This window comes from Leucoraja erinacea, chromosome 12, assembly GCF_028641065.1.
Source record: "Leucoraja erinacea ecotype New England chromosome 12, Leri_hhj_1, whole genome shotgun sequence".
NCBI classification, from domain to species: Eukaryota; Metazoa; Chordata; class Chondrichthyes; order Rajiformes; family Rajidae; genus Leucoraja; species Leucoraja erinaceus.
Window position 1 is genome coordinate 43918143 of NC_073388.1, and position 18672 is coordinate 43936814.

General features: G+C 46.2%; 1 protein-coding gene and 1 long non-coding RNA gene across 2 annotated transcripts in view; one reads left to right on the forward strand and one right to left on the reverse strand.

Annotated features, from left to right (window-relative positions):
* Window positions 1-18672, forward strand: part of si:zfos-2326c3.2 (mitogen-activated protein kinase kinase kinase kinase 4) — a 280480-nt gene that overhangs the window by 52898 nt on the left and 208910 nt on the right. The window lies entirely within an intron of this gene.
* LOC129702295 (uncharacterized) overlaps window positions 5675-18672 on the reverse strand; it is a 47775-nt gene continuing 34777 nt past the window's right edge. The window contains exon 3 of the long non-coding RNA XR_008724363.1: window positions 5675-6003. This is a non-coding gene — a long non-coding RNA (uncharacterized LOC129702295). The remainder of the gene's footprint in view (window positions 6004-18672) is intronic.

Consider the following 18672-nt stretch of genomic DNA (forward strand, 5'->3'; position numbering starts at 1 on the left):
TCGTTTTTTCGACGACTGCCAGCATCATTGATTGACGTATCGGGTCACCGAAATAAACGTGCCATGATGTGGCGTGATGTGGCGTGATGACGTGGCATGATGACGTATGACGTGGCGTGATGACGTATGACGTGGCGTGATGACGTATGACGTGGCGTGATGACGTATGACGCGGCGTGATGACGTATGACGTGGCGTGATGACGTATGATGCGGCGTGATGACGTATGACGTGGCGTGATGACGTATGACGTGGCGGTGATGCGGCGTGATGACGTATGACGTGGCGTGATGACGTATGACGTGGCGTGATGACGTATGACGCGGCGTGATGACGTATGGCGGTGATGCTGTGTGATGACATGGCGTGATGATGTATGGCGCGGCGTGATGACGTATGACGTGGCGTGATGATGTAGCGTGATGACATATGGCGCGGCGTGATGACGTATGACGCGGCGTGATGACGTATGACGTGGCGTGATGACGTAGCGTGATGACATATGGCGCGGCGTGATGACGTATGACGCGCGGTGTATTTTCAAGTGTCGCAACTTTTTTTGTCGCCGCTGGATTTTGAAATGTTAAAAATCTTTTGGCGACACTGTTATGACACCAGCATAATCGCCAAGTGGGACAGGCCCTTAAGGCAGACTTGAATTGGTTCTCTGGAATACCAGAGGTTGAAGTGAGTTTTGGTAAATGTATATAAAATTATGAGAGGCATAGACAGGTTAGACGGACAGAACCTTTTCCGCCGGTGTGTAAAGACGAGAGGGCAAAGACTAGAGGGCATAGCTTTAAGGTGAGAGGGGCAAGGTTTAAAGGAGATGTGTGGGGCTCTAGGGGCGCTGCAATGGTGGCAGCCTGTCGGCAGCGTGTCCGTTTTCAACTTTTTAATTTTTTTAATATGTTTAAAAGTCTGTTTTTAATGTTTCTTTGTGTGTTATGTGTGGGGGGTGGTGTGGGGGGGTGAGGGGGAAACCGTTTTGGCCGCCTCCTCCATGGAGAGGCGACTTTTTTTCAGGTCGCCTCCCCCGTGGCCTAACATCGAGGATCGGGCGGCCTTTCCCGGAGACGCGCCCGGAGCTTCAGTGGCGAGCGCAGCGTGGACTCTCGGCGCGGAGCGGGTGAGACCTCGCTGGGGCTCGCCGGAGGGGAGTGCTCCGTTACGCTGGCCCGCGGCAGCCAGCAGCCTGAAGCAGCGGTCTGCAGAACTCCAGCTGGTGCGGCATCTACAGCCCGGGATCCCTCGTGGAGGACCCGGGGGGAAGAAGAAGCTTCCACCGCCGGCCCGCGGCCGTCTTCTACCGCGGGCGCGGTATGGACTTACCATCTCCCCTGGAGGGGAGCTTCGACCGCCGGCCCTGCAGACTGCGGTGCTTCCGGCTGCGGCACGGCAGGTACTTTAAAACTTTGACCGCCGGCCTGTGGCCTACACCAGCCTGAAGCCGCGGTCTCTGGTTGGGAAGAGCCGATCCTGGACTCACCTTGACTTTGACTTTGTCCCTTACCATCTGGACGCCCGCAGCAACGGCTGTGGAGGGTGGAGGTCCCGACCACGGGGGAAAATGGAGGAGGACTGGCCAAGTTCTGTGCCTTCCACCACAGTGATGAATGCTGTGGTGGATGTTTGTGTAAATTTTTTTATTGTGGTTGTGTGTTCTTTATTACTGTACCGCTGCTGGCAACCCAAATTCCACCGACCTTGGTTGTGTGGCAATTAAATTATATCAATTTTCACTGTGGACAGAAGGAACTGCAGGTGCTGAATTTGCAACAAAAAAAAAAGATACTAAGTGCTGGAGTAACTCAGCGGGTCAGGCAGCATCGCTGGAGAACAAGAATAGGTGACGTTTCTGGTCAGGCTTTTGAAGTAGGGTCCAACCTGAAAAGTCACCTATTCCTGCCCTCCAGAGATGCTGACTGACCCATTCAATTCAGTTTAAGTTTCAGGTCCCGACCTGAAACGTCACCTATTTCTTAAAACATCACCTGTTCCTGTTCTGCAGAGAAGCTGACTGACTGCAGTTTGAAAATGGGTCCTGGCCCAAATGGTCTGCTATTCATGTTCTCCAGAGATGCTGCCTGACCTGCTGAGTTACTTCAAGCGCATTGTAGCTTTTCTCTGTACCTCAGTGCACATGCTAATTATAATCTTAAACCCAATATGCAAACTTTGGCCTAGTAGGGATGTAATGAGACTAAATTGGTAGCAAGGAGTTAGGCTGATGAAATCCTCCTTTCATTCTCAGATCTGCTCAGAATATGGTTCATGATAAAAAGGAATCATGAGAGATGGTGCTGTAGCAGCCTGCTCCTGCTGTGTCCCAATGTTTCCTCTTGCGTGAATGCACATTGCAATGCCTTTGCTCCTCTATCTTACACCACATCCTTCCTCTCCTTCACAGGAAGCAAGGAACCGGGTCATCTTCCTCTCACTGCTGAGTTGATGGGAAAGTGGTTAGAAATATATTTTAAGATAATGGATTGCTCCCAATGTTTTAATTGTATTTGATGGAATCAAGACTGCTTTATGTCATATTTCCTGAAACCGAACCTTCATATTTCCTGAAACAGAACCTTACTTCAGGAAAGATGTTCATGTATTGCAAATGGTACAGAGATAATTCGCGGCACCATTTCATGGTCTGTGGAAGGTAGGAACTGTACCCCATTCTTACTTCTGAGGCTAGGACCAGAGTCCACACCCTCAGAATAAAAGGACAGCGGTGTGGAATGAGCTTCCAGTGGTGGAGGCAGGTTCGTTGGTATCATTTAAAAATAAATTGGATAGGCATATGGATGAGAAGGGAATGGAGGGTTATGGTATGAGTGCAGGCAGGTGGGACTAAGGGAAAAAAAAAAGTTGTTTGGCACGGACTTGTAGGGCCGAGATGGCCTGTTTCTGTGCTGTAATTGTTATATGGTTATATGGTTATACCTTTTAGAATGGAGTTTAGGAGGGATTTCTTTAGACAGAGGGTGGTGAATCTGTGGAATTCATTGCCATAGACGACTGTGAAGGCCAAGTCAATGGATATTTTTTTAATTCTTGATTAGGATCGGTGTCGGGGGTTGTGGGAAGGAGGCAGGAGAATGGGTTGAGAGGGTAAAAGAAATTAGTCATGATTGAATGGCGCAGTAGACTTGATGGGCTGAATGGCCCAATTTTGCTCCTATGACTTCTGAGTTCAGCACCGTGCATTGAATTTGACAAGAAAGTGGGTGAACTTAACGCCTCATTGACTCAACGATGGGCAGGTGAGATCAAATCTCATCCAGGTCAAATTGAAATGCGGCAAGTATTAACTTAAATCCTCAATTAGTTTTTAAAACTCTTCACCCTCAAATATCCAAAGTCTAACGATGGCCTTCACCTGATCTTGTTCATCTCGCCACCCTGTTTTTCAGGACCGTTATTGAGAGTTTCGGGTCGTAGTCTGTTCATTTTACACGCTGCAAATTGTACTTGGGCTCTTGACCGGAAACACTGGTTTTAGTTTCACTGCCGTTCCCTGGAGCTTCATGACCTCGCTTCAATTTCCCAGGGTTTAGTTTATTTTAGTTTAGAGATACAGCACAGAAACAGGTCCTTTGGCCCACCGTGTCCGCACTGACCAGCGATCCCCACACATGAACACCACTGTACACACACTAGAGACTACATTTACACCAAGCCAATCAACCTACAAACCTGTATGGCTTGGGTGTGCAGGAGATTTTGAGGGTTAACTCAGACATATTGCCATTTTGTTGGTGTCAGAGACAGGACAAGGGCACACCAGTGTATACGTTGGGTATATCCAAAACCAGAATTGAGTATGATTAACACAGGCCTCACATTATAGCTGGAAAATGGGAAGGACTGTCCCTTCCATCAATTCCATCAAATGTGGTTTGGTTATCAGCCAAGAGAGGTCAGTGGAGAATCTGGAGGCCTTCCGGTTTGGAGAATAGGGGGATTTACGCGCCTTACAAGGGAATTTCAGCTTCATCTGAATAATCAGTCCCCAGTTTCTCTATGCACATTGTGTTCTAATGTGACTAGTGACTTGCCCTTGACTTGCATTGTTGTAGATGGCTTGTCACAGATGGCTTCTTGGATGATCTGCATGTCACGGATGGCGCAGAAGATGAGTTTCACTGTCATTAAAAATAATCTGCCAGATGTTTTTTTTCTCCCCAGTCTCACTTCCCCTGTCCTTCCCAGCTACCCGCTCCTCCTCTTGAATGCTTCTGCTTTTGCCCTCCACCCTCACCCCTCCCTATCACTCTCACATTCTGTTGCTTTAATCTCATTGAAAACCATCCATGGCGTTTGCTGTGAACAGTGCAGTGATTACTGCTAGTGGAGCCTCAATGTGCCTGGGTAGCCTGGGTTCAATACTGACCTCCGGTGCAGTCTGCACAGAGTTTGCACCATCTCCCCGTGCTAGATACATTGGCCTCCATAATTGGCTTGAGTGTGTCAGCGGTTGAATCGCGGGAGAATTGATGAGAATGTGGGAGAATAAAACAAAATGGGATTCAGGTATGGTTAGTGTAAATGATTGGTTGATGGTTCATGTGGACTTAGTGGGCCTTCTTCCATGTTGTATCTCGATGACCCTAACTGGAATCTCAGAGGCTCTGGAGTTTCTTTTAAATGCATTGCAAAACCTATTGCTGATAGTTAAGGTTTATGCAATAGGATTACAGTCACATTCGTTGTGAAAGATGTGTCGTGACTCTCATGACAAAACCATAGATGCTGCCACAAGGGTAACATCAACTCCTCCTTATGCAGGAGACGGGTGGAGGTGTTGCATCCCATGTTGTATCTTTCCTCTCTCACCTTAAACCTATGTCCTTTGGTTCTTGATTCTCCCACTCTGGACAAAAGACTCCGAGCATTCACCCTCTCTATTCCTGGCAGGAACTGTCTAAGATCATGAGGGGAATAGGTAGGGAGAATGCACAGACTCTGCTACCCAGAGTGAAGAACCATAGGTGTAAGGTGAGGGGAGGAAAGATTTAATAGGAACCTGAGGAGCAACTTTTTTTTACACAATGGGTGGTAGGTATATGGAATGAGCTGCCGGAGGAGAACATTGAGGTAAATCCGATCACAACATTTAAAAACTATTTGTACAAACAATGGGATAGGTTTAGAGGGATAAGGACCAAAAGTATGCTTGTGGGATGTGTAGATGGGCCAGGTTGGTCGGCATGGACAAGTTGGGCTGAAGGGCCTGTTTCCACCCTGTATGACTCTATGACTACAAATCTAGTTACTCTGTGCAATATTGGCAGCATGTATTCCAGTGGCTCAGATCTTGCTGTAACAGGGCAGATCATCTTCTTGCGTATGGCGTGCACAGCCTAAAGTTGTAGGACAACTTGTTCTATTTGATCTTATTTAATTATGCACACCGTGTTGATTGCATTAGTCGAAACTGGGCGGACCACGTGAAGGTTCCAATCTTCCACCCCACAGGGCAGATCATGGCATGTGGCCTCCCCTCTGCCCCTCCCTACCTGCCTCCTATCCATCTATCCCCCTGCTCCCCCACTCACCTCCCTCTATCCCACCCCCTCACAATGAAAATCTCTTTTTTTTTAATGGAATTCTCAATTAAACTTTTTTTTAACTAAACACAATGTTAGCTGTTAATGAAAACGGAATAATTTAATTAAAACTGAGGTTTTTTTTAAATCGTGATTTTTTTAAATGTAAATGAGATTCGGGATCCCGTTGTGACGTCAATTGTGACGTGATGATGGACAGGGCAAGTGGAAAAGTGTTGAAAAGTGGCTTTTGTGAAATTCAAAATGTCAATAGCTTGTAAAATATAATATCAATCAGAACGAAACGTGTCTCCTTTACATCTCAGGACAATGGTGAGTAAGGTGGGCCAAAAATTGTAGCGCTTCGTGTATCGTTTTGGCAGAGTTCTGATGGGTGATCTTGGTCTGCTTGGTCGGGTTTGGCTGAAAGGCCTGTTTTTTGTACTGTCTGCGTCTATAAACAAAAGGAAAGAAGGATTGTATTCAGAGAGGAAGCAAGTCAAAAAATAATTAGAACAATGAAAAACTGCAAGAATGAGATTTTAATAATTAATTTTCAGTAAAGTCACTCAGCAATAATAAACAATTGTCAAAAATGTAGAATGAAAATGTAATTGTAGCAACTGCAAGTTTGGTTTGCATTTTCTGAAGAATCATACACCTACTCAGTGCATATCAGTTGTGAAAGATACAGTAAAAGACATTGGTTTGAACGTCATGGGTGGAGCCATGCGACTTAAAACGCAATTTCTGGGTATTGAGATATCCGCTGCATCTGAAGTTTTGAGGCTGGAGATTTTATAGTATCTTCAAATCTGAGGAAGGACATTATTGCCATAGAGGGAGTGCAGAGACGGTTCACCAGACTGATTCCTGGGATGTCAGGACTGTCTTATGAAGAAAGACTGGATAGACTTGGTTTATACTCTCTAGAATTTAGAAGATTGAGAGGGGATCTTATAGAAACTTACAAAATTCTTAAGGGGTTGGACAGGCTAGATGCAGGAAGATTGTTCCCGATGTTGGGGAAGTCCAGGACCAGGGGTCACAGCTTAAGGATAAAGGGGAAATCCTTTAAAACCGAGACGAGAAGAACTTTTTTCACACAGAGAGTGGTGAATCTCCGGAACTCTCTGCCACAGAGGGTAGTTGAGGCCAGTTCATTGGCTATATTTAAGAGGGAGTTAGATGTGGTCCTTGTGGCTAAGGGGATCAGGGGGTATGGAGAGAAGGCAGGTACGGGATACTGAGTTGGATGATCAGCCATGATCATATTGAATGGCGGTGCAGGCTCGAAGGGCCGAATGGCCTACTCCTGCACCTAATTTCTATGTTTCTATGTTTCACTTTGGCAAGCTATAACTTTGGACTTTTAGACTTTCGAGGTATAGCGTAGAAACAGGCCTTTAGCCCAACGAGTTAATGCAGACCAGTGATCCCCATGCACTAGTAGTATCCTAAACACAAGGGCCAATTTACAGAAGCATGCTAACCCACAAACCTGCACGTCTGTAGAGTGTGGGAAGAAACTGGAGCACCTGGAGAAAACCACGCGGTCACTGAGAGAAAGTCCAAACTCCGTAGAGACAGCACCCAGAGTCAGGATCAAACCAGAGTCTCTGGTGCTGTAAGGCAGCAATACCACTGTGCTGCCGTAAACTCTGCACACTTAGCCAATTGACAGAAGCAACACAAGAGATAACAGAATTTTAAGTGAAAATGACATCTAGCGCAGTGCAAGTTTCAGTAATATCCTGTGTTAGTTTTAAAAGGATTGCATAAGAAATAGACCCCACCCACAAAGTTGGCTGCATCCCCAAGGGATTTAATAACAATGGCCATTGCCACTTATTGTATGTTGGCTGCACTCCAAGAAGGCTCCCAGTGTCAAGTCGGATTATAGAGACATGAGTCGGTAGACGCACAGGGTCTCTTGCTCTAAGTAGGAGAATCGAGAACCAGCGGACATGGGTTTAAGGTGAGGGGGGGGAAAGATTTAAGAGGAACCTGAGGGGTAACATTTTCACACAAAGGGTGGTGGGTGTATGGATTGAGCTGCAGGAGGAGGTAGTTGAGGCAGGTACTGTCGCAATGTTTAAGAAACATTTAGACGAGTACATGGACAGGACGGGTTTGGAGGGATATGGGCCAAACTGAGACAGGTGGGACTAGTGTAGATGAGGCATCTTTGGTACCATGGAGAGTTGGGGGCTGTGTGTGAGTGTATAGGGCGGGGATGGGGTAAAAGGAGCGGATTAATAATATTAATATAATATCAAGGGGGTTAGTAAGTGTGTGTGTGTGGGTGTGTGGCGGGGGGGGGGAGGTGTTAGTGTGACGCCATAGGCCGCCCCCCCCCCCCCCCCGCCCAGCGCGTTGAGGGGATGGGACCCAACTGGTCCCACTTGGTCTAGTAATATTTAAATGACATTTGGATAGGTACATGGGTGGGTACAAAAGCAGACACCACAAAAGATTTAACACAACCTGAGAGGCAACTTCTTCACACACAGAGTGGTGGGTACATGGAACGAGCTGCCAGATGAAGTAGTTGACCCCGGATATAAAGCAGTTCAAAGACACTTGGACAGGTACATGGGAATAAGAAAGGATAAGAGAGATTTGTGCCAAATGCAGGCAAATGGGACTAAGTTGGATAAGACATCTTGGTCGGCATGGGCATTGCTAATGGCCCTGTTACTATTTACAAACATGAATTAGGATCAGGAGTGGCCAACATTTAATAACACTGGCGCAGATCTGATTATAACTTCAAATCCGCATTCCCATCTCCCACAGTAACCATTCAGCAGCTCTTGCCTATTCAATAATATATCCACGTCTGGCTTACAATCTTCAAAAACTCTACTTCCACTACTCTTCGTGCGAAAGAGAATTCTAAAGCCTCATCAACTTCTGAGAGAAGTCATTTCCTCAACTCTGGTATCAGCCAGCTAAATCTTCTCAGAGCTGCTTCAAATATGTGAAGATCCTTCCCACGGCCCACTGAGTGCATGCTACCATCAAGCACCCATTTGTACACCGATTCTATCCCTACGCATTTATTCTCCCCCACTCCCAACAACTGAAGCCAGATTCTACCACCCATCTATACAATATTTAGGGAGCCCAATTAACCTAGCAACCCACACATCTTGGAGAAAACCTAAGAGGAAGCCCACACAGTCACAGGGGGACTGCACAGTGGGGCAGCGGTAGAGTTGCTGCCTGTCCCGCTGAATTACTCCAGCATTTTGTTTCTACTGATTTAAACCAGCATCTGCAGTTCTTTCCTCCACAGGCTATGGTTTAAAAGCTAATTGGCTTCAGTTTAATTTTTTTTTTATTTGTCCCTATTGTATAGTATAGTGCTCGTGTGCAGTGTTATCGCTGGTCAGCGCAAACTCGGTGAGCCAAAGGGCCTGTTTCCGCACTGTATTTCTAAAGCCTAAACTCTAAATTAAGCATGCGAACTCCACAAGGACAGCACCGGAGATCAGGATCGAACTCGGGACTCCGTAGCTGAGAGGCAGCGGCACTACCCGCTGAGCCACTGTGTCACCCCGTTCTCCTTCTCCTGCGTCGCATTGACCAATGTTGTAAAGTCATTTTATTTCTTGCAGGCACTTGAGTTCTGGCTCCGTAATTTCTCTTTTGATGTTTCAAAGAATAATTGTTACACTCGGCTGCTCATCAGAGCGAAAATAAAATCGCACATGTGCTCAATATGTTTCCCAGGCATTGGGCTCTGAAGTATGGACCTTTGTCCAGCAACACCCTGGCTTTGTCCTGTCTCACCTCTGACGTGCATGCCTACTAGGACATGGGAGGCAGAGATGAGATGGTGGTTAAATGCAGATATCCTCCTCAGCCTCAGAACTTTGCTCTTAATCTGGAAGGAAATTACAACATATTAAATTGAAGCATTAGATTTCCTTTGCATGGGGTTGCAAACATTGATTGCAAAAGTAAAACTACAAGAAAAGCAGGTACATTGTATGTGTCTTTGGTTGTCATTTAGTTTAGTTTAGAGATACAGCAGGGGCCTTTCCTACACATTAGGGATAATTTACCATTTTTACCGAAGCCAATTAACCGACCAACATGTACGTCTTTGGAGTGTGGGAGGAAACCAGAGCACCCGGAGAAAACCCACATGGTCACAGAGCAGGTGTACAAACTCCGCACAGACAGCATCCGTAGTCAGGATCGAAGCCAGGTCTGTGGCGCTGTGAGGCAGCAACTCTACTAACTTCACCACTGTTGCACACGGAATTCTTTTGAATGGGGTTGCAAACTCTGATTACAACAAAATTCTGAATAAAACAAAGAGCAGGTAAATGGTATTATAATTACCTGAAAGATTTTATTTAATTTCCTGCCCATTAGACAATAGGCAATTAGGTACAAGTGTAGGCTATTCGGCCCTTCGAGCCAGCACCGTCATTCACTGTGATCATGGCTGATCATCCACAATCTTTACCCTGTTCCTGCCATCTCCACATAGCCCATAATTCCGCTATCTTTAAGAGCTCTATCTAACTCTCTCTTGAAAGCATCTAGAGAATTGGCCTCCACTGTCTTCTGAGGCAGAGAATTCCACTGATTCACAACTCTCTGGGTGAAAAAGTGTTTTCTCATCTCTGTTCTAAATGGCCGACCCCTTATTCTTAAACTGTGGTCCCTGGTTCTGGACTACCCTGCCAGTTTCCTGCCTCTAGCGTGTCCAATCCCTTAATAATCTTATAGGTTTCAATAAGATCCCCTCTCACCCTTCTAAATTCCAGTGTATACAAGCCCAGTCGCTCCATTCTTTCAACATATGACAGTCCCACCATCCTGGGAATTAACATCGTGAACCTACACTGCACTTCCTCAATCTTTGGTTGATTGAAAGATACAGCATGGAAACAGGCCCTTTGGTCCACCACCGACCATCAAGCATCTTTTTGCAATGTTATTCCACTTTTGCATTCATTCCCTGGACATTAGGAGCATTTGCAGGGAACTTTCATATTCTAAATAGTGACGATGGGACAGATGTAAATGTACTCAATATAGCTACAGGGAGAACGTGCAAACTCTGAACAGTCAGCAAATATGAAAGTTTGTGATTCAGTGCGTTTACTGTCTTTAAGTGCAAAGAGGCATAACATTACACAGCAAGCGAATAGGCCCTTCGACCCAATGAGTCCATGCTGACTATCAAGTACCCATTTTGACACTGTTCCTATCGTAACCCATTTTTTTACTTAGAATCCTGATTCTATTATCCGTCTACACAGTAGGAGCAATTTATAGTAGCCAATTCCAGTGTATACAATCCACTGGCTGAGTTCATAAAGTGGTAGGAACAGAATTAGGCCATTCGGCACATCGTGCCAATTCCGCCATTCAATCATGGCTGATCTATCTTTCCCTCTCAACACCATTCCCCTGCCATCTCCCCATAACCTTTGACACCCTCACTAATCAAGAACCTGTTAATCTCCGCTTTAAAAAGACCCAATGGCTTGGCCTCCACAACCATCTATTGCAATGAATGTCATAGATTCATCACCCGTTGACTAAAGAAATTCCTCCCCATCTCCTTTCTAAAGGTACGTCCTTTTATTCTGAGGCTGTGTTCTCTGATCCTAGACTCTCCCACAACTGGTAACAACCTCCACATCCACTCTATCTAGGCCTTTCACTATTCGGTAAGTTTCAATAGGGTCTCCCTTCATCCTTCTAAGCCGCCCCATTCCAATACTATTGTCAAATCCCCCATAGTATGGATTACATTGTCTAGCTGAGACTCTTAATGACACGGATCTTGTGATCTTTGGGGGATGGAGAGGGGTGATCAGAGAGTTCCTTCCCCTGTGAAGCTACATACGTCTTCAACCTCAGAGGATAACACTGACGGTTGAGGCCATACAATTAGAGACACAAGGAACTGCAAATGCAAGAATCGTACCGAGAACACAAAGTGCTGGAGCAACATATAAGGTCAGGCAGCATCTCTAGAGGACATGGAGAGGCTGTGTTTCAGGTTGGGACCCTTCTTCAGTACCTCATGGGGCCACATCAGTCTGAAGAAGGATCTCAACCCGAAATGTCACCTATCCATGGCCTCCAGAGAAGCTGCTTGAGCTGCTGAGTTACTCCAGCATTTTGAATCCTTTTTTGGCAAACCAGCATCTGCAGTTCCTTTTTTGCACGTGCTTTATTCTTTGGGGGCAGAAAGAAAATGATTAATAAAACTTATCCAGGAAGATGGCGCAGTGGTGGAGTTGCTACCTTACAGTGCTGGGGACCTGGGCTCAATCCTGACTATGGACGCTGTCTGTACGGGGTTTGTGCTTTCTCCTTGTGACTGGGTGAGTTTCCTCTGGGTGCACCGTTTCCTCTCACATTTCAATGATGTGCAGTTTTGGAGGTTAGTTGGCTTCCCAGAGTGTAGGATGGAACTAGTGTATGCCGTGATCATTGTCGGTGCAGACTCAATGGGCCGAAGGGCCTGTTTCCATGCTACATCTCTAAAACTAAAGACCTGCATACCGGGGAACTATTAGACCAGGAATCCTGCTGAAGCCAGATAAAAATCAGAATCTGTCCAATGGCTTTGACCCTTAATTGGGAGGAGTGAGTCTAAATAATGATGTCTAATGACTGAATTAGGAAGGTATTTGGTTCTCATTAAGTGGGTGTGTGACTTGAGCAATTTGGGCCAGATGGTTCATTAGAATAAGTTACCACCCATTTCATTGCAGGAACTAGAGTGAAATATTAACCCTTTGGTCAGTTTTTGGGCTGTAGTATAATTGAGCATAAATGTCCCTTTAAGAGCTAACGGGTGGCACTGCGGAGTAATGCTCCTGCCCCACTTAGGAAACCTGAACGGAAACCTCTGGAGACTTTGCGCCCCACCCAAGGTTTCCGTGCGGTTCCCGGAGGTTTTTGTCAGCCTCCCTAATGGTCGAATCTGGTTTCCGCTTCTTCTATGTTCCGGCGATTATTTCAAAAATTCAAAATTCAAAACCAGTACAGGTGCACAACCTTTTATCCGGAGTTCCGGAAACCGGAAAACTCCGAAAACCGGCCATTTTTTCCAGGATGTCGTCTGCACACCAAAGCTCGCGTTTGGCGCCAAACTTGACCCGAAACGACCCACGGTCAACCCAGGTCTGTACTACTGTAGCGGCTGCCTCCTCCCCGGAGACCGTGGAGACACTTAAACATCTGTAAATCATTGCTTAAATGTTAGTCAGTTAGTTTGGAGGGCTTTTATGTGAAGGGGGGGGGGGGGGTTGAAGGGGTAAACTTTAATTCTTAGTCCCCTACCTGGTCGGAGAGGCGGGGAGCGGTCAATGCCTTACCGGGTCGCCGTGCAGTAAGCTCCGCAACGCTGTGGCCGCCAACTCCCAGCTGGGGCTGCGGGCGTCCGGCCGTGGGCGGCGCCGGTTGTAGCTCCGACCCGGGCAACTCTACCCCTGGCTGCGAGGCATTCCAAATCCATCGCCGCCCGCGGCCGGACGTCAGCAGTCCCAGCTCCGCGAATGTTGGGAGTCGGCGGCGTCGCAGCGCTGGGATACCAGCGGGAAGCGGGCAATGCCTTACCGGGTCGCCGTGCGGTAAGCTCCGGGGTGCTGTGGCCGCCGACTCCCAACATTCGCGGAGCTGGGGGCTGCGGGTGTCCGGCCACGGGCGGCGCTGGATTTGGAACGCCTCGCAGCCAGGGGTAGAGTTGCCGGGGTCGGAGCTCCAACTGGCGCCGCCCGCAGCCGGACCAAGCCCCCAGCTCCGCGATGTTGGGAGTCGCCGACCAGGTAGGGGACTAAGAATTAAAGTTTCCACCTTCCCCCCCCCCCCCCCCACCACCACATAAAATCCCTCCAAACTAACTGACTAACATTTATGCAATGATTTACAATGATTCCCCGGTCTCCAGTGAGGAGGCAGCCGCTCCAGACTTTTCAAGCCGCCCGCGCTACCTACCTAATCTACGCTAAAAATCTTCCATTCGGAAATCCGAAAATGTCCAAAATCCGACAAGTGTCTAGTCCCTAGGCTTTCGGATAAAAGGTTGTGCACCTGTACCTGCAACCTACGGCAACCACCTTCAACCTCTGGCAACCACCTTCAACCTCTGGCAACCACCTTCAACCTCCGGCAACCACCTTCAACTAGCATCGCAACCGGCTTTGACTAAAAAATTACCGATTTTTAAAACGGCAACTTATTTTTAGTAGCGGCCGGTTTTGAATTTTTTGAAATAATCGCCGGAACATAGAAGAAGCGGAAACCACATTCGAGACTGGCAAAAACCTCCGGGAACTGCATGGAAACCTTGGGTAGGGCGCAACGTCTCCAGAGGTTTCCGTTCAGATTTCCTAAGTAGGACAGTACTGGAGTCCCGGGGTTCGATCCTGACGACAGGTGCTATTTATGTGGAGTTTGCACCTTCTCTCTGTGACCGCATGGGTTTTCTCCGGGTGCTCCGGTTTCCTACCACACTCCAAGACATTCAGCGTTGTAGGTTAATTGGCCCTTAGTAAATAAATTGTTGCTAGAGTGATGGATAGAATGAGATCTGGGTGATTTCTGGTCGATGTGGATTTGGTGGGCCTAAGGGCCTGTTTCCACGCAGTTTAAACTAAACTAAACCAAGCTCCAATGCAGGGCATGACATCAAGACATCATTGCACTAACATTTGTTTATTGAATGACTGCCTTCAATAAAAAGAGATTCTGTTGTTAACTCTTGTGGAATTAAATGATAGTCATAAGGAACTGCAAGTGCTGGTATACAAAAAAAAGACACAAGATACTGGAGCAACATATTCCGCTTTGCGTGGCCTGCACATTTAATGGTTATTATTACCTGTACTGAGGTACAGCAAAAGGCTTTTTAAGTTGTAAGCTATCCAGTCAACTGAAAGACTATACATTATCCAGGATAAAAGGTATAACGTTTAGTGCATGGTAAAGTCCAGTAAATTCTGATTAAAGATAGTTCAAAGGTCTCCAATGAGGTAGATGGAAGGTCAGGACCACGCTCTAGTTGTTGATAGGACGGTTCAGTTGCCTGATAACAGCTGAGAAGAAACTATCCCTGAATCGGGAGTGATGCGTTTTCATACTTCTGTACATTTTGCCAGATGGGAGAGGGGAGAAGAGGGAGTGATCGGGGCGAGACTAGTCTTTGATTATGCTGGTGGCCTTGCTGGTGCAGCAGAACATTGTATTCTCCAATTTTCAGTAACTGACCTACAGACAGCCCCCTCCCCCTTACCCTTCGCCCTTCCTTTACTCTTGCCTGTGCCCCACCTGATGTGCATCCATTTGTCCCATCCTTCCCCTCCTCCTGTACCCTTCCATTTATATTCCTTCCTCTGGCTTCACAATTTGCACCTCTTCTATCCATATCTCCTTATCTCACACTTTTTGTCTTTTTGTCTCTTGCCTTTGAGTCATAGAGTGATACAGTGTGGAAACAGGCCCAACTTGCCCACACTGGCCAAAATGTCACAGCTAACTTTCGCTATGCCACTGGCTTCGTAATCCCTTCTACAAGCAAAAACATGTCTATCTCAGACATAGTATGATTAGCTTAGTCTAGAGATACAGCGCGGAAACAGGCCCTTCGGCCCACCGAGTCCATGCCGACCAGCGATCCCCGTACACTAGCACTATCCTAGACACTAGGGACAATTTACAATTTTACCGAAGTCAATTAACCTATAAACCTGTAAGTCTTTGGAGTGTGGGACGAAACCGGAGCACCCGGAGAAACCCCATGCAGATCACGGGAGAACGTACAGACAGCACCCAGCGTCAGGATTGAGCCCAGGTCTCTGGCACTAAGGCAGCAAATCTACCGTGGTGCCAATGTGCCACAATGAATTGAGCTCACATTTACTGCTCCTTGTGGGATGGGTGTTTAAACTTCCATTCCATTGCATGAAGATACATTCCTAATTTTGATTCTGTAGAAAAGCAGGACTTTGGTTTCTTAGGTTGTGAATCCAATTCCAAAACTCTCCAAACAGCAGGGAAGTTTCCATCTACCCTGCCAACTTTATTCGACATCCTGAAAACCAATCAAATAACCCTTTAAATTCACATACTCCATGGGATACAACCAAGTTTACACAAAAAAATGTTATGACAACTAGCTTATGCAATCACTTTTTATTGTCTAACCTTTAGAGCCCTGGTAATTGCTGATGGGATAAAAAGCTAAACTTGAAAGTCCCAGGAAGTGTAGAATTCCCTAAAAACTTCACTGCTTTTTTGTTGCCAGGTTTACAACACATTTGGTCCTTCAGTACAGATATTGCTAAATTACACAATTTAAAAAAAAAATAGCTCTTAGACTTTGGAGGCTCTCTTGTTTAGGATAGTACAATCTGGCTTGTTGAAGAAGTTACTACAATTCCAGCATGACTAATGCCGTGGCTATTTGTAAATGAAATCAGTTGTAACTCAGTTTTAATGTAGGAACAAAGAACTGCAGATGCTGGTTTATAATCAAAGTACTGGAGTAACTCATTTTACAAGTTCCACCAGGTGAAGCGAGTGTTAGTAGAGGGGAATTTGTTCAGTCTCTGTTGGAGACCCCTCAGTCTGCAGAAGGGAGGCCACAGCTATAACTGGAGGAACAGCACCTCATATTTTGTTTGGGTTGCCTACAACCCAGCATATGCGCATTGAATTCACTAATATTTGATAACTTATACAAACACCCCGCTCTCCCCTCCCCAGACCTTTGTGTCAAAGTTCATAAGTTCTAGAAGCAGAATTAGGCCATTCAGCCCATCAAGTCTACCCAGCCAGTCAATCATGGCTGATCTATCTTTCCCTCTCAACTCACATTCTCCTGTATTCTCCCCATAACCCCTGACACTCGTACTAATTAAGAATCTGTCAATCTCCACCTTAAATATATCCATTGACTTGGCCTCCACAGCCGACTGTGGCGATTAATTCTTCAGAGTCACCACCCTTTATCAAAAGAAATATCTCCTCATCTCCTATCTAAATAAACAATTTTAGTCTGAAGCTTATGGCCTCTTATCCTAGATTCTCCCACTAGTGGAAACATTCTCTTCACATTCACTCTATCCAAGCCTTTCGCTATTCCCCCTTCATGCATCTAAACTCCAGCGAGTACAAGCCCAGTTCTTGCAAACGCTCATCATGTGTTCACCCAATTATTCCTGGGGTTATTCCCATAAACCTTCTCCTGACCCTCTCCAATGCCAGCATATCCTTCCTCAGATATGGAGCCCAAAAATGCTTACAATACCCAAAATGCAGCTTGACCAGTGCCTTAGAAAGCCTCAGCATTACATCCCTGTTTTTATACTCAAGCTCTCTCTAAATAAATGCTAGCATTGTATTTGCCTTCCTTGCTACCGATTCAACTTGCATATTAACTTTATGGGAATCCTGCACCAACATTTCAAGCCCCTTTGCCCATCCGATTTCTGTGTCCTTTTGTGTAACTCAGTTTTATAGCAACTATACCATCTGATTGCATGTTGGTACAAATAGGAAGTCTGTTACGTTGTGAGCCTGTGAGGTCTATGTACAACATTACTCCACTTTGGAGACAATTGCTACAATTGAGGAGTAGTGTTTTACTCCTACCGCATATGAGAATGCACATTTACTTTTTGAGGAGACATGGGGATCTTTTATTGTGGGAAATGTTTCATTGCAACCTCAAGTTGAGATCATTTGGGAAGAAGCCAAGACCACAGCAATCTGTAAACACTATGTTTCAGTTTCAGATGGGTTTTGATTGCTGTGTATTCCAGAAATAACTTGCAACAAAACCCCCATTTGGTTGGGTCATTAAAGTGATGGCTTGAGTCCGAAACTGTGGTTATGGGACTGTTATATAATCTTCATTTTATAACTCGCAGAATTTGTGGGGCTCCCCACTTACAATGTGGAAAGCAGGCAATGCTTTTGTATTTCTGTGGAGGTGACGTAAGCTTCAAGGACCATTAAGACAGAGGAATTCCCCTCTGACCATTTAGTAGTTTTGGTATAAATTGTTTAGTTGAGATGAGTATCAGTATTAGGGAATGCAAGTATGTTTCTCCTACCTTTTAAAGTCCTTGGTATATGGTATTGAATATTTTGTTCGATCCAGACATTGGGTGCTATCTGTGTGGAGTTTGCATGTTCTCCCTGTGACCGCATGAGTTTTTTCCCGGGAGTTCTTGTTGACAATTCACGTGCTTACCTCTGAAGGACACTGTGAGCTAGAAATTGGGGCTGCTCAATGGCACAGCTGGTACAGCCACCACCTCTCAGCTCCAGGAACCTGGGTTCGATCCTGACTACGGGTGCTGTCTGTGTGGAGTTTGTACTTTCTTCCTGTGACCACGTGGGTTTTCTCCGGGTGCCCCGGTTTCCTCCCACATCCCAAAGACTTGCAAGCTTGCAGGTTAATTAGTCTCTGCACATTGGCCCCAGTGGTTGCAAAAGTTGGATAGCACAGAACTAGTGTGAACAAATGATCGATCAGTGTGGACTTGGTTGGCTGAAGCCCTGTTTCCATACTATATATTTAAACAAATCTAAACTAAATTAAAAAATATATAGTTAGTATCAGTAATGATGACAGTGGAAATATTTATTGTGCTTGCTTCAATTACCTTCTATGGCAGCTCATTCCATATACTCGCCTCCCTCTGCATGAACATTGCCCCTCAGATTTCTATGGGGTGAGTGTGCAGTGAGTGGATGAGAAAGTGGGAGACCACAGAACAAGTGTGAATGGGTGGCTGATGGTTGGTGTGGGCTGCAAGCCCCGTTTTCAAGCTGCATCTTTCAACCAATCAATCATCTGCAGTTTGGACTATACTTAGCAATGCGCGGAAACAGGCCCTATGGCCCACTGAGTCTGCGCTGACCAGCGATCACCCCGTACACTAATCTACACCCACTTGGGACAGTTTTACAACTCTCTGTAGCCAATTAAGCTGCAACCCTGTATGTCTTTGCAGTGTGGGAGGAAACCGGAGCACCCAGAGAAAACCCACAGGTAGAACGTACAGGCAGCACCCGAGGTCAGGATCAAACTTGGGTATCTGGCGCTGTAAGGCAGCAACTCTACCGCTGT